The 14,075-nt window shown below is 43.7% G+C and overlaps 1 protein-coding gene across 1 annotated transcript in view; it reads right to left on the bottom strand.

Moving 5' to 3' along the window:
• Window positions 1-8,887, bottom strand: part of SEC14L5 (SEC14 like lipid binding 5) — a 112,906-nt gene extending 104,019 nt beyond the window's left edge. Inside the window, 1 exon segment of the mRNA XM_070761698.1 lies at window positions 8,834-8,887. The gene's annotated coding sequence lies outside the window, so the exon portion shown is untranslated.
• Between the last annotated feature and the right edge of the window lie 5,188 nt (window positions 8,888-14,075).

Genomic DNA, 14,075 nt, shown 5'->3' with positions numbered 1-14,075 from the left:
TTAAAATGATGGAGACTCTACTCAAAAAGAGGATAAATCAGCACCTAAAAAACAATAACTTATTGGACCCAAATCAGCATGGCTTTACTGAAGGCAAATCATGTCAGACTAATCTCATTGATTTCTTTGACTATGTCACAAAGGTGTTGGATGAAGGTGGTGCCGTGGATATTGCCTACCTGGACTTCAGCAAAGCCTTTGATACGGTTCCACATAAAAAGCTGATAGATAAATTAGTAAAAATTGGACTTAATCCCTGGATAGTTCAATGGATTTGCAGCTGGCTGAAGCGTAGACATCAGAGAGTTATTGTTAACGGCGAGTATTCTGAGCAGAGTCAGGTTACAAGGTGTGCCACAAGGGTCTGTTCTGGGTCCTATTCTTTTTAATATGTTTGTGAGTGACATAGGGGAAGGTTTGGTAGGGAAGGTTTGCCTATTTGCCGATGACTCTAAAGTGTGCAATAGGGTTGATATTCCTGGAGGCGTCTGTAATATGGTAAATGATTTAGCTTTACTAGATAAATGGTCAAAGCAATGGAAACTGCAGTTTAATGTTTCCAAATGTAAACTAATACACTTGGGGAAAAGGAATCCTCAATCTGAGTATTGTATTGGCAGTTCTGTGTTAGCAAATACTTCAGAAGAAAAGGATTTAGGGGTAGTGATTTCTGACAGTCTCAAAATGGGTGAACAGTGCAGTCTGGCGGTAGGGAAAGCAAGTAGGATGCTTGGCTGCATAGCTAGAGATATAACAAGCAGGAAGAGGGAGATTATGATCCCGCTATATAGAACGCTGGTGAGACCACATTTGGAATACTGCGTTCAGTTCTGGAGACCTCACCTACAAAAAGATATTGACAAAATTGAACGGGTCCAAAGACGGGCTACAAGAATGGTGGAAGGTCTTAAGCATAAAACGTATCAGGAAAGACTTAATGAACTCAATCTGTATAGTCTGGAGGACAGAAGGAAAAGGGGGGACATGATCGAAACATTTAAATATATTAAAGGGTTAAATAAGGTCCAGGAGGGAAGTGTTTTTAATAGGAAAGTGAACACAAGAACAAGGGGACACAATCTGAAGTTAGTTGGGGGAAAGATCAAAAGCAACGTGAGGAAATATTATTTCACTGAAAAAGTAGTAGATCCTTGGAACAAACTTCCAGCAGACGTGGTAGATAAATCCATAGTAACTGAATTTAAACATGCCTGGGATAAACATATGTCCACCCTAAGATAAAATACAGAAATAGTATAAGGGCAGACTAGATGGACCATGAGGTCTTTTTCTGCCGTCAGACTTCTATGTTTCTATGTTTCTATTGGCGAACCACAGCAGCCACCACATTGCTTAGCAACGGAGCTGTTGGTCCCAATTGTGGTTGCTAAACAAGGACTATCTGTAATGTTAAAAGTCAAGGCTGGTGCTTCTTAAAAGTCTGGAACCAACCCATTATTGATTTTTGGCAATATGTAATCAACTGATAATAGCAAATTCCAGGTACAATAACTTTCATGTTACACCAATGACGACCAGGATGAAGTTGCATAGAAGACTATAGTAAAATTCCTTGCAGGAGCGTCCTTGATTAGAAACCCAGATGCAGACCCACCACATGTAAAAAATCGGGGATAGCTTATTATTTTTCAAATCTACCTTCAGTTGAATTTTTTTTTAAGGAACTGGGACATGGTGATTGTGTTCCTCTATGCCAGTCATAGCGAACCTTTTGGGGTGTGTGGGCATGTGCTATTCCCTCACCACACACATGCATACCTCTCACTGCCCCTGAACATGCGCACAATCCCCCTCCATCCGCATGTGTATAGGCCTCACTAAAGCCTGGGATGGTGAAAAACTGGCCAAACGGACAAAGCAGAATTTAGAAAACAGGACTTCTGGTTTGCACCACTGGGCTGTTTTTTGCACTTCGGAACCTTCATGAAGCTTCCCTGAAGCTTCTGGAGTGCAAAAAACAGCACAACAACGAAACCAAAAGTCTGTTTTTCTAAATTTTTGGTTTGCCCATTGGGTAGTTTTTTGCATTCTGGGGCTTCAGGGAAGCTTCCCTAAAGCCACCGGAGGGCGAAACAGCCTTCCCCAAGGCCGAAAATCAGAAAGCTAGCACACGGATGCATGCTGGAGCTGACACAGGGCAACGCCTCGTGTGCCCTGCAATATGGCTCTGCCACCTGTGGCATGCATGCCATAGGTTCGCCATCATGGCTCTACGCTATCCACCTTGCCATTGAAAGTGTTGAGAAAAATCAATGGAGAATTTCTTTCATTAATGTAGGTGAATATATGTGTCGCAAAACAAAGTTGCAGGATCATGAAGGGCTCCAGCAAAAATCTGAAATCTCGGAAGTCAAAACTTCTGTTCCTAGTGACCGACCCATATTGGATTTTTTTTCTTATTCTTCATCAGTATCGAGAATAATCCGAACACACCTATCCTGGGGTGTTTAGTTCTGGGAATCATCTTTTAAAAAGATTCTTAATTGTGCCGCAGTTATCATGTCCAGAGAAAAGCAAACAAAATAAAGAGCATAGAAGGAAAATCTTATATGGAAAATTCAGAGTAGTTCTAAAACAGAAGAAATCACGGATTTAAGTTACAAGGACGGGCATTTGGGTTGGGTGTCAGGAATATATATATATATATACTAATGTTATGAATTGTTGTCCCACAATGGAATGTGGAAGGGACTGTATCTCCTTCTTGGGAGGTATCTGAAGGGAGAATATTCTTTCTTTAGAAAGATTCAAAGAATCTTCAGAGGTATCTGAAGAAAGCATCCGAAGAAAGGATACTACGCTGGTGAGACCAACCTTGGAATACCATGTCCAATTCTGGTCACTCCAATACAAAAAAGATGTTGAGACTCTAGAACAAGGGTCGGCAACCTTAAACACTCAAAAAGCCACAAAGGTCCTAACCAGAAGACCCCCCTGTTCAATTCTGGAGGCAACTGGAAGTCCGGTTCCCCCACCACAGACTCTCCTCCTAGCATGGCATCCTTTTTCTTCGGCTTACTGGAAGTCCGGTTCCCCCACCATAGAGTCTCCTCCTAGCATGGCATCCTTTTTCTTCTGCTTACTGGAAGTCCGGTTCCCCCACCGTAGAGTCTCCTCCTAGCATGATGTCCCTTTTCCTCTCCCTACCCTAACCGAAAGCCCTATCAATTGTGGAGCCGACTGACAGGGAGCCGCACAGAGGGATGAAAGAGCCACATGTAGCTCCAGAGCAGGGTTCCCAACCCCTGCTCTAGAAAGATTGCAGAGAAGAGCAACCAAAATGGTGAGTGGGCTGGAGGCTAAAACATACCATGAACAGTTAAGGGAACTGCCACAGTAGATATGCCTGGTCTAATAAACATGACAGGATAGCAGTCTTCCAATAGTCACAGAGAAGAGGGAGATTCAACCTATTCTCCAAAGCAGCTGAGGGCAGGACCAGGAGCAACATGTGGATGAACATAAAATAACCAGCCTAGAACTAAAGCAACATTTCCTGACAGTGAAAAATATATCAGCGGAACAAATGGCTTGCCTCTGGTGTGGAGAGTGCTCCATCCCTGGAGGACTTCAAGAAGAGATCGGTCAGACATTTTTCAGGGATGGAATGGGGAGACCTGCAAAGTCCCTTCCGGCCCTATGGGTCTATTTTTTTTTTTAAATATATTTTTATTGATTTTGTAAATGTGGTTACATAAAAAACAAACATAAAACAGTGCACAGTGCATGTGCCCATCACCTGACCGACAAAGAAACCCCCATCACCACCACCACCCATTGCAGGGGGTTTGAAAATTTACTAGTTTGTATATATATATTTCCTTGGCTCTACTTTGCATTTGTTATTACTGAAAGAGTGATTGAAGTTTATTTTTCACATTTGCATCACAGATTCTACTCAACATATAACCTTTCACCTTATTCCATCGTACCATCAGCTTCTCCAGTTTGTTTTCATCAAAGTTGTTTAATCTTATTTCCATGATTTCAAAATGTATGTGATCCACCATGTACCAGTACCAGTTCTGTAGTGTCCATTTTATAGACTCTTTCCAACCCAATACCACCACCGCTTGAGCACTTTCCAATGCTGCAGTTTTTATTTCTTTAAAATCTCTTAGTTCTCTTTGTTTAATTAAAATTGCTATTTCTTTTGTAATTGTCCAATTAATATTTAACATTTTATTTATTTCATTCTGCACTTCCTTCCAAAATTTCTGAATTTCTACACACTCCCAGAACATATGCATGAAAATTCCTTTCTTTTGGCAACCATGCCAACAATTACCTTTCTCTTTCCTCTGGAAGTGTACAAGTTGTGCTGGTGTATAATACCATTAGTGTAGGATTTTTCTTCTCATCTCTTTAACTCTTGTGTTTTTAATCTTATGTATATTTTCTACTATTTCTTTCATTTCACTTTCATCTATTTGTAAATCATTTTGCCAGCATCTTGTCAAACCTTTTATTACTTCCTCTTCTGCTTGCAATAACATTCTATATATATTGCTAGCCTGAGCTTTTGTATTATTAATCTTTTCTTTTATTATTTTCTCTAAACAATTTTCTTCTCTCAAGAAAGCTTCTTTATTCTCACTTTTATTTAAATATTTACTTATTGCATTAATCTGCAGCCATTTCTGTTGACCTAGCCACCATTCCAGCCGAGTTCTGCTAACTCTCCCGTCCTTCTCATATAATTGTTCAATTCTCATTATCCCTTTGCTATTTAATTCTTTTATAATTCTGCTTAAGTTAACGTCATTACTTGTATTCAATACATGTAACGTTGATAATTTTGAGTTTCTAGTTCCCCATTTCCCCTGCCATTTAAACCATATTTCTAAACCTGCTTTCAGAGGGTCGGTTAAATTATTAATTTCTATTTTACTCCATTTTTTAAATAATAACTCCTTATTATTTATATTATTAATTTCCTTTTCCAATTTCACCCACTTCTTTCGCCCCCATAACTGTAGTTCCATTAATCTTTCTATTTGAAATGCCGGCCCTATGGGTCTATAAGTCGCTCACTCTCCTTGCATCCCCAACCCTTCCTATATCAGGCATTTTATGGGCCTCCATAGATACATTTTGATTCTCCTTAATGATGTCTCCTTCAAGGACAGGGAGAGCGGTGTGTGCGTGGAGACTTTCTCTACAGCAGTGTTAGGAAACATATGGCACATTTGCCACAGGTGGCACCTGGAACCATATGTGCCAGCAGCAAGCTGTTGCCCTAGCTCAACTCCAGCAGGCACATGCATGCTAGCCAGCTGATTTTCGGCTTGTGTGGAGGCTCTGGGAGGGTGTTTTCAGCCTCAGGGGGACATTCTCACCCTCCCCAGGCTCCAAGAAAGCCTCTGGAGTCTGGGGAGGGCAAAAAAATGGGCCTACCTGGGCACTAACGGGCAGCCAAAATTTTTACTGCTACATTGTAGGTGTGGCTTATTTTGTGGGTGCGGCTTGATGGCCATGTGACTGGGTAGGAGTGGCTTGCTGGCCATGTGACCAGGTGGAAGGGGCTTGAATGATCATCATCATTCAAGTGAACTGTTAGGTCCTTGACTTACAACCTCACCAGTGTCGCTCTCTGGGGTGACAATTTGCTTTGTGTTTCCCGCACTCTCCTTCCTGGGTTGTCCCCTCCGCCTTAGGCTGGGTAGCTGGGCAAACAGGTGTCGATCAGCTGTTGAGAAAAGAGGGGGAAGGAAAAGGGCCCCTTGCAACTCCTGCCGGTGCTGGTCTCCCTGCTGCTTTCCAAGGAGGAGGAAGAGGATGGGAGGGGGGAATAGTCAACTGGATCTGGGCACACAGCTTCATTTCTGCCGGTGGAACTGCGTTCCACCCCATCCTGTCTGCTGCCCACCCCTGGACCTGGCCCACCAGAAGTCATTAAATGGGGGAACAGGGGGCTCCTTTGCATATGCAGGAGGATGGGCAGCAGGGGTGTTTGTCATGTACACATGTGCAAGTTTGAATTATGTGGTGCATTATATGTGCACTGAATTATGGGTGTGGGCACTTGGGCCTATGCACATGCGCTTTTGGCCCCCAAGGGAAAAAAGATTCGCCATCACTGCTCTACTTTATTCTACTAAGAGATGCCTATTCTTTTTTCTTTTCGCCAAAGTTAGAATCCCATTTGGCTGCTTGTGCCAAAAACAACAAACCTATTTAACAGAGGAAATAAGGAGGCAACGAATGGGGAAGGGGGGGATGATCCCCTTCAGAGCAAACGTGCGGAAGCAGCAAACACTGTTTTTACCAGGCCAGATGGAATGAAGGAATATTTTGCGGCTGGCTCTTCCCCCCCCTTTAGTTTTGATGTGCGTGAGGAGCAGTAATGGGTTGCTGCCCCCACAGTGGGGATAGTAATTTTATGCACTATTTATTGAATACTTAATATTTTTTTAATTGTCCTTCCTTCTCTAGTACCTTAGTATGATCCTCAATTACTTTTAAAGTAGGAAATGATTAAATAGTATGTTTTACCCATAAACACTTTAATTGTTTTAATCATTATCTAGAACTGAACTTTTATAGCAATTCAAGAAAATTGAGCTACTTGCCTAATCTGTTATCATTCTGAACCTTGTGGGTTCAGTACAAAACCTTAAAATGTTACTGTGCTCCTCCACAAATAACGCTGTCTATGATTTGTCCTTTTTGTGGCTATTCAAATAATGGGACTTAATTAACTGAAAAAGAGTCCAAGCACCTATTTGAAAACTTATTTTGGTCAGTAAGCCACTCCCACCCAGTCACATGACCTTTAAGCCACCCCCTGGTCCCATGATTGTCAAGCCACTCCCACCTGGTCCCATGGCTGGCAAGCCACTCCCACCCAGTCACATGACCTTTAAGCCATCCCCGGTCAAATGATTGTCAAGCCACTCCCACCTGGTCCCATGGCTGGCAAGCCACTCCTACCCAGCCACATGACCATCACCACAAAATGGCAGTACTGTACAGTAGCAATCACGCCCACAATGTGGCAGTAAAGGTTTTGACAGCCCATCACTGGTGACAAGGTTCACCAAATAGGCTTCAGCCAGCGATGGGCACATCATCCCTCTCCGAGTTTATTATTTGTTGATTAATTTGATTTTATATGCTGCCCAATTCCACCAGGTCTCTGGGCGGCTTACAACAAATAAAAACAGCATTAAAAAAAAACAGTTTTAAGAATAATTAGAACACCCTAATAAAAACCATGCATATCTCTCACTTATCTCTCATGGCCGGATCTGTGTGATACCTCATTTGATCAATGGCCCCAGGTCTGCCGGAATAGCCCGGTCTTTACAGCTTTGCAGAGTTTGCATAATACATCAAATTATCAGTTCACCAAACTGGGATAGGTGAGTTATTTCTAGAATAAGCAGGTTGGTGAAAAACTAGCCAAGATTAATGCCTTATTTTTTGGAAATTATGCCAGTCTCTTTGCTCTCCCCCCAACCTCCCTTTAGCAAGCACAGAGATCCAACAGCACCCAGCTGTAAAACTAATCTGAGGCCCTGCTCCAAAAACCACCAACAGCCAAGCAACTGCTCTCAATAAATACTCAAGCACTCAACCTTAAAATATGAAATATTAATTCCCTTTCAATGTCAAGCATTTAATTTAAATATCTACATTTAAATCATTCATGCTTCTCCTGCGGGCTGCCCTTCGAAATGGCCCGGGCTGCAGTTTCTCATCCTCTTAGGCTGCATGCTCATGGATTATGGGCATTGTAGTCCAACCCATCAGAAGAGCGCCAAGTAAGAAAATAGCTGGTTTTTTTCATCATCATCATCATCATTAATCTGACCAGCCTTGAAAGTTAACTCAGTGAAAAAGACACCTTTCTCTAGGAAAGGGCTGATGCAAAGCTGCAAAGAAATATATAAAGAAAGAGGGAGGGATGAGGATAGATAAATGATAGAGTAGATAGGTAGGTAAATGAGAGAGAGAGAGAGAGAGAGAGAGAGAGAGAGAGATGATGGATGGATGGATGGATGATTGGATGGATGGATGGATGATAGGTAAGTAGGTAGGTAGGTAGGTAGGTCAATCGATAGATAATGGATGGATGATAGGTAGATAGGTAGATAATAGATGATAGATATAGATAGATAACACAGAGAGAAAGGCAGTTATAGATGATAGATAGATGATAGACAGGCAAACAGATGATAGATGATAACAATAGACAGACAGACAGACAGACAGATGATAGAAATAATAGATGATAGAAAGGATAATGGATGGATGGATAGATAGATAGATAGATAGATAGATAGATAGATAGATAGATAGATAGATAGATTGATAGATGGCTAGATGATAGACACAGATAGATGATACAGAGAAAGAGACAGAAACAGATAAAAGATGATGATAGATACAAAAAGATAGACAGAAAGAATAGAAATAATAGATAGATAGATAGATAGATAGATAGATAGATAGATAGATAGATAGATAGATAGACAGGCAGGCAGGCAGGCAGGCAGGCAGGCAGGCAGGCAGGCAGGCAGGCAGGCAGGCAGGCAGGCAGGCAGGCAGGCAGATGGTTATAGATGACAGAGATTGAGATATATACAGGAGATACACAGATAGGTGGATGCATACATACATACATATATGCCTGCACACATCCCTGAGACACACAACTCCTACCGACCTGAGGCGTCCATCCTGGCGCTTTCCTGTCAGGGCGGCTTGTATCCCCCTCCCGCCGTCCCCACCCACCCTGCGCGCCACCCGGCAGCGACCGAAGGAAAGCCGCGCACAGGCCGCCCTTTCCCTTCCTGCCGTCACCCACCGGTCACTCGGCGGACAGAGCCAGCCTGGACGCCTCGGCCGACATCCCCCTCCGCCTCCGCGTCGCGCTCTTCGGAGCTGCTCGGGCGTGCGGCGATGGCTCCCTCGGCGGCAGGCAGCGAGGCAGAAGCCGAGACTGAGGCGAGCCCCCCCCCCTACACACACACACAAACCGACCGGCGCGCTTCGCCCAATCAAACGGCGCCCCAGCCCGCCCCCCGCGCGCGCCCCCCTCCAGCGGTGGTACCCTTACCGGCCACGCCCCCTCCCCGTTGCGGCGGAGGCGAGGTCTGAGGCCCCGCCTCCTCCTGCCCGAACCACGCCCCCCACGGCAGATAGACGGGTGCGCTCCGAATCACCTGAAGCCGCGTCGGTCTCTTTACCCGGCGCCCGCTCCGCCGGCAGGTGACATTGGGGGTCACTGAGTAGAGGGAGGAGGGATTGGGGAAGGGAGACCACCAGGAGATGTGATGCCAGGGATTTGTGTGTGTGTGGAAGAATGGGGATAAAGATCCAAGAAGGGAGCAGTGACCCACCACTCAGCTCTTAAATGATGCTTCAGCCGTGGGCTACGAGCCAGAACACTAAATTGTGCTCGCCACCGCGGCTCGTAGGTTCTTGTGGGACCAGTGCCATTTTGTAGCAAAATCAAACAGAGAGCCACAGGTAAAACCTTGCTGAAACACAGTTGCAATTTTGCTACCTCCACAGGTGCAGCAGTAAAATCACCCTGTCCCCGTTGTTACCGGCGCCGAGTCTGCGGAGAGGGGTGGCATACAAATGTAATGAATGAATGAATTAATTAATTAATTAAAATAAAATAAAATAAGAACTTACGAGCCACAGCGGCGAGCGCAATTTAGCATTGCGGCTCATAGCCCACCGTTGGTTGAATCCAATCCAATTTGTTATAATCAGAACTGCAGAAGAAACAATTGCTGCCAACCTGCCTTCCATTGAGGACCTGTATACTGCACAAGTCAAAAAGAGGGCAGGGAAAATATTAATGACCCCTCACATCATGGACACAAACTGCTTCAACTCCTACCCTCAAAACGTCACTACAGAGCCCTGCACACCAAGACAACTAGACACAAGAACAGTTTTTTCCCGAACGCCATCACTCTGCTAAACAAATAATTCCCTCAACACTGTCAGACTTTTTACTAAGTCTGCACTTCTATTTCTACTAGTTTTTCTCATGATTCCTATCATCCCTTTCCTCCCAATCAATCAATGATTGATTCTTCATTGCTTATTTGACCCCTATGATAATTATTAAGTGTTATACCACAGGAGTCTTGACAAATGTATCTTTTTCTTTTATGTATGCTGAGAGCATATGCACCAAAGACAAATTCCTTGTGTGTCCAATGACACTTGGCCAAGAAAGAATTCTATTCTATTATTTTAATCAAGGTAATCTGGACACTAATTTTGGTCACCATACAAAAAAAAAGAAGATGTTGAAACTTTGGAAAAAGTTCAATGAAGAGCAACTGAGATGATCAGAGCAGGGACAGTTATTCATTCATTCATTCATTCATTCATTCATTCATTCATTCATTCAATGAAGATGCCACCCCATTCCAACAGGACTCTGGAGTAAGGTTGCACTTACCGGCATACTGGGGTGATGCACACGCATCCTGGCGATTCAGGCACTTGCGTGCACATACCTGCTCATGCAATTGTGTTTCTGTGCATGTGCAGGAACCAAAAAAAAGGCCAAAACCTCATGCACGCAAACATCTCCTCGTGAGATTTTGTTTCTGCGCGTGGGCAGGAAGCAAAAAAGGATCCAAATTTTTTTTAAAAAATGGTTCCGGCGGACGGACCGGCAAAGACCGGACTAGAGCAGTCGCTCGCAAATTTCGCCCCCTAGCATACAGGTAGGAGCCCACCCTGGATCAGAGGCTTGAAGAGTAAAACAGGGGAAGAACGGCGTCAGGTTTGGGGTCTGACTAGTCTAAAGAAAAGAAGAATTAGGGGTGACATGATAGCAGGATTCCAATATTTGAGGGCTGCCACAAAGAAGAAGGGGGTCAAATTATTCTCCAAAGCTCCAGAAGGCAGGACAAGAAACAATAGATGGAAACTAATCAAAGAGAGAAGCAACCTGGAATTAAGGAGAAACTTCCTAACAGTGAAGACAATTAACCAGTGGAATGGCTTGCCACCAGAAATCATGAGTCCTCCATCTCTGGAGCTTTTTAAAGAAGAGTCTAGGCCATTGATGGCAAACCTTTTTTTCCTTGGGTGCCAAAAGAGTGTGGCTGTGCGCACATGTGGGCATTCGCACATCGTACATGTGCGAGTGCCCACACCTATAATTTAATGCCTAGGGAGGGCGAAAACAGCTTCTCTTTCTTCCCAGAGGCTCCCTGGAGGCTGCAAATGGCCTGTTTCCCAACTTCTGGTCATGTTTCGCCCTCCCCAGACTCCAAAGTCTTCCCTAGAGCCGAGGGAGGGTAAAAACGCTTTCCCCAATCCCCCCGGAGGCTCTCTGGAAGCCAAAAACGCCCTCCCAGGGCTTCTGTGTGAGCCAAAAATCAGCTGGCTGGCCCACACGTGCATGTTGGAGCTGAGCTAGGGCAACAGCTCGCATGCCAGCAGATATGGCTCCATGTGCCATCTGTGATACCCGTGCCATAGGTTCACCATTACTGATCTAGACTGTCACATATCTGAAATGCTATAGATTCTCCTGCTTGAGTTGGGGGCTGGACTAGAAGACCTCCTAGGTCCTGTTCCAGCTTTATTCTATTCTAAAAATAAATATTAAACTCAAGAAAAGGCAGGAAGGAAAGCGGACTTTGTACATGCAGGCAGCCCTCTGTTTACAACAGTTACTGAGCATTCAAACTTATGATAGCACTGGATTTTTCACAGTTATTACCTCAAGCAGCAGCCCTGTGGTTATGTGGTCCAAATTCAGATGCTTGGCAGCCGGTTCATTTTTATGACCCTTGCTATGTCCCAAGGTCATGTCTCCCTCTTTTGCGACCCTCTGGCAAGCAAGTCAACGGAGGAAGTCAGATTCACTTAACAACCGGGTGACCATCTTAACAACTGCAATGATTCCCTTAACAACCGAGGCAGGAAACATCCTCAAATGGGACAAAACTCACTTAACAGATGTCTCACTTAAGAACAGAAATCTTAATTTCAGTTGTAGCCATAAGGTGAGGACTGCACACACTTGGATGCAGGGTATATACAGTACTTGATTTTACGATGTAAGGAAAGACGGTAAGCCGAAGCCGGCATAATGCATTTTTAACAGTGAAGACGGAGTCAATAAGATTCAGATAAAGCTATGACGATCTTGAATGCTTTTCGGTAATTAGAGTGGTAATAAATTTGACAAATAGCATCCAGCCAGGCCTAAAACTTGGCCAAATGCCTAGTAAGACTGACAGATCCTCCTCATACCTAGGTGGCCCGCACATGAATATACAGTGGTACCTCTACTTAAGAACTTAATTCGTTCCGTGACCAGGTTCTTAAGAAGAAAAGTTTGTAAATAGAAGCAATTATTCCCATAGGAATCAATGTAAAAGCAAATAATGCATGCAAACCCATTAGGAAAGAAATAAAAGGTTGGAATTTGGGTGGGAGGAGGAGGAAGAGGAGGAGGAGTCACTGCCGAAGGAAGAAGGTGGGGGGAGGAGAATCAAAAAAATCCAAAACTTTAAGGCTTAAAAAAAAGGGCGGGACTCTGAGGCGGCGAGGAGGAGCACGCACAGTGATGGGCTCCTATGGAACGGTCAGGAATGCAGTTCTGGTAGCAAAATTTGGAGCTCCATCCCAGAGCATCCAATTTGCACTGAAAGATGTTGAAACAAAATGCATAAGCCACGCCCACAGCGTGGTAGTAAAAATTTTGGTAGCCCATCACTGAGCACGCACCTCCCATACACCTGATGCGAGGCTGCCTCCCATGCACTGCGCCAGAGAGAGAAACCCAGGGGAAATGGCAGGAAACTTGCCAGGCCTTCGTGACGCTCTCAAATTTCCTGGGAAATTTTTCTGCGCTCAGGTTTGTAAGTAGAAAATGGTTCTTGAGAAGAGGCAAAAAAATCTTGAACACCCGGTTCTTATCTAGAAAAGTCCTTAAGTAGAGGCGTTCTTAAGTAGAGGTACCACTGTAGATTGATTCTATTTCACTTTGTGCTTGCAGAGTCCAATAGAGGACTCAGTAAATTAAAAATGCTAAAGTTAAGGATGTCAACAGTATAATGTCTACAGATTAAAACCAACAAGACACGCCCACAATATTATGGTTGGAATTTTAAAAAGGAATATGGTTCAGATGTTTCAAAATTGCCAAAGAAGTGTGGAACAGAATTGTTCCAAGGGCCCTGTCCAGGGTGCTTACTAACCTAATTATTTTTCATGGTGAACTAGAGTCCTCAATATATAACCATTCATTTAACAACGGTTCAAAATCACAACAGCACTGGAAAAAGTGACTTAACAACTTTCTACTCCAACTCCCCTGCCCGAGCAGGATACCCTACCCCATTTCTGACAGATGGCAGTCCAGTCTCTTTTTGAAAGCCTCCAGTGATGAAACTCCCACAACTTCTGAAGGCAGCTTCTGCTCCAGGGTTTGGTTGTTTTCACTACCAGGAAATTTCTCCTTATTTCTAGGTTGAATCTCTCCTTGTTCAATTTCCATCCATTGTTCCTTATCTGGCCTTCAGGTGCCTTGGAAAAAAGCTTGAACCCCTCCTGTCTATGGCAGCCCCTGAAATATTGGAACATTACTCTCATGTCTCCCCTGCCCAGTTCCTGCAACCGTTCATCATATTTTTTAACCTCCAGTCCCCTAATCATCCTGGTTGCTCTTCTCGGTAGATAGATAGATAGATAGATAGATAGATAGATAGATAGATAGATAGATAGATAGATAGATAGATAGATAGATATAGAGAGAGGGAGGGAGGGAGGGAGGTATAGATGGATAGATAGATGAGATTGACAGACAGAGACAGATGATAGATAGATGATAGATAGATAGATAGATAGATAGATAGATAGATAGATAGATAGATAGATAGATAGATAATAAATATCCAACAGCCAACACGGGTTTGTCAGAAACAAATCATGTCAAACCAATCTCATATCCTTTTTCAATACCATAGACCAGCGCAACACGGTGGACCTCATATACTTAGACTTCAGCAAAGCTTTCTACAAAGTCGACCACTATCTCCTAATCAACAAATTAGAAA

This window comes from Erythrolamprus reginae, chromosome 9, assembly GCF_031021105.1.
Source record: "Erythrolamprus reginae isolate rEryReg1 chromosome 9, rEryReg1.hap1, whole genome shotgun sequence".
In the NCBI taxonomy this organism is placed as follows: domain Eukaryota; kingdom Metazoa; phylum Chordata; class Lepidosauria; order Squamata; family Dipsadidae; genus Erythrolamprus; species Erythrolamprus reginae.
This window is presented reverse-complemented; position numbering and strand designations above follow the sequence as displayed.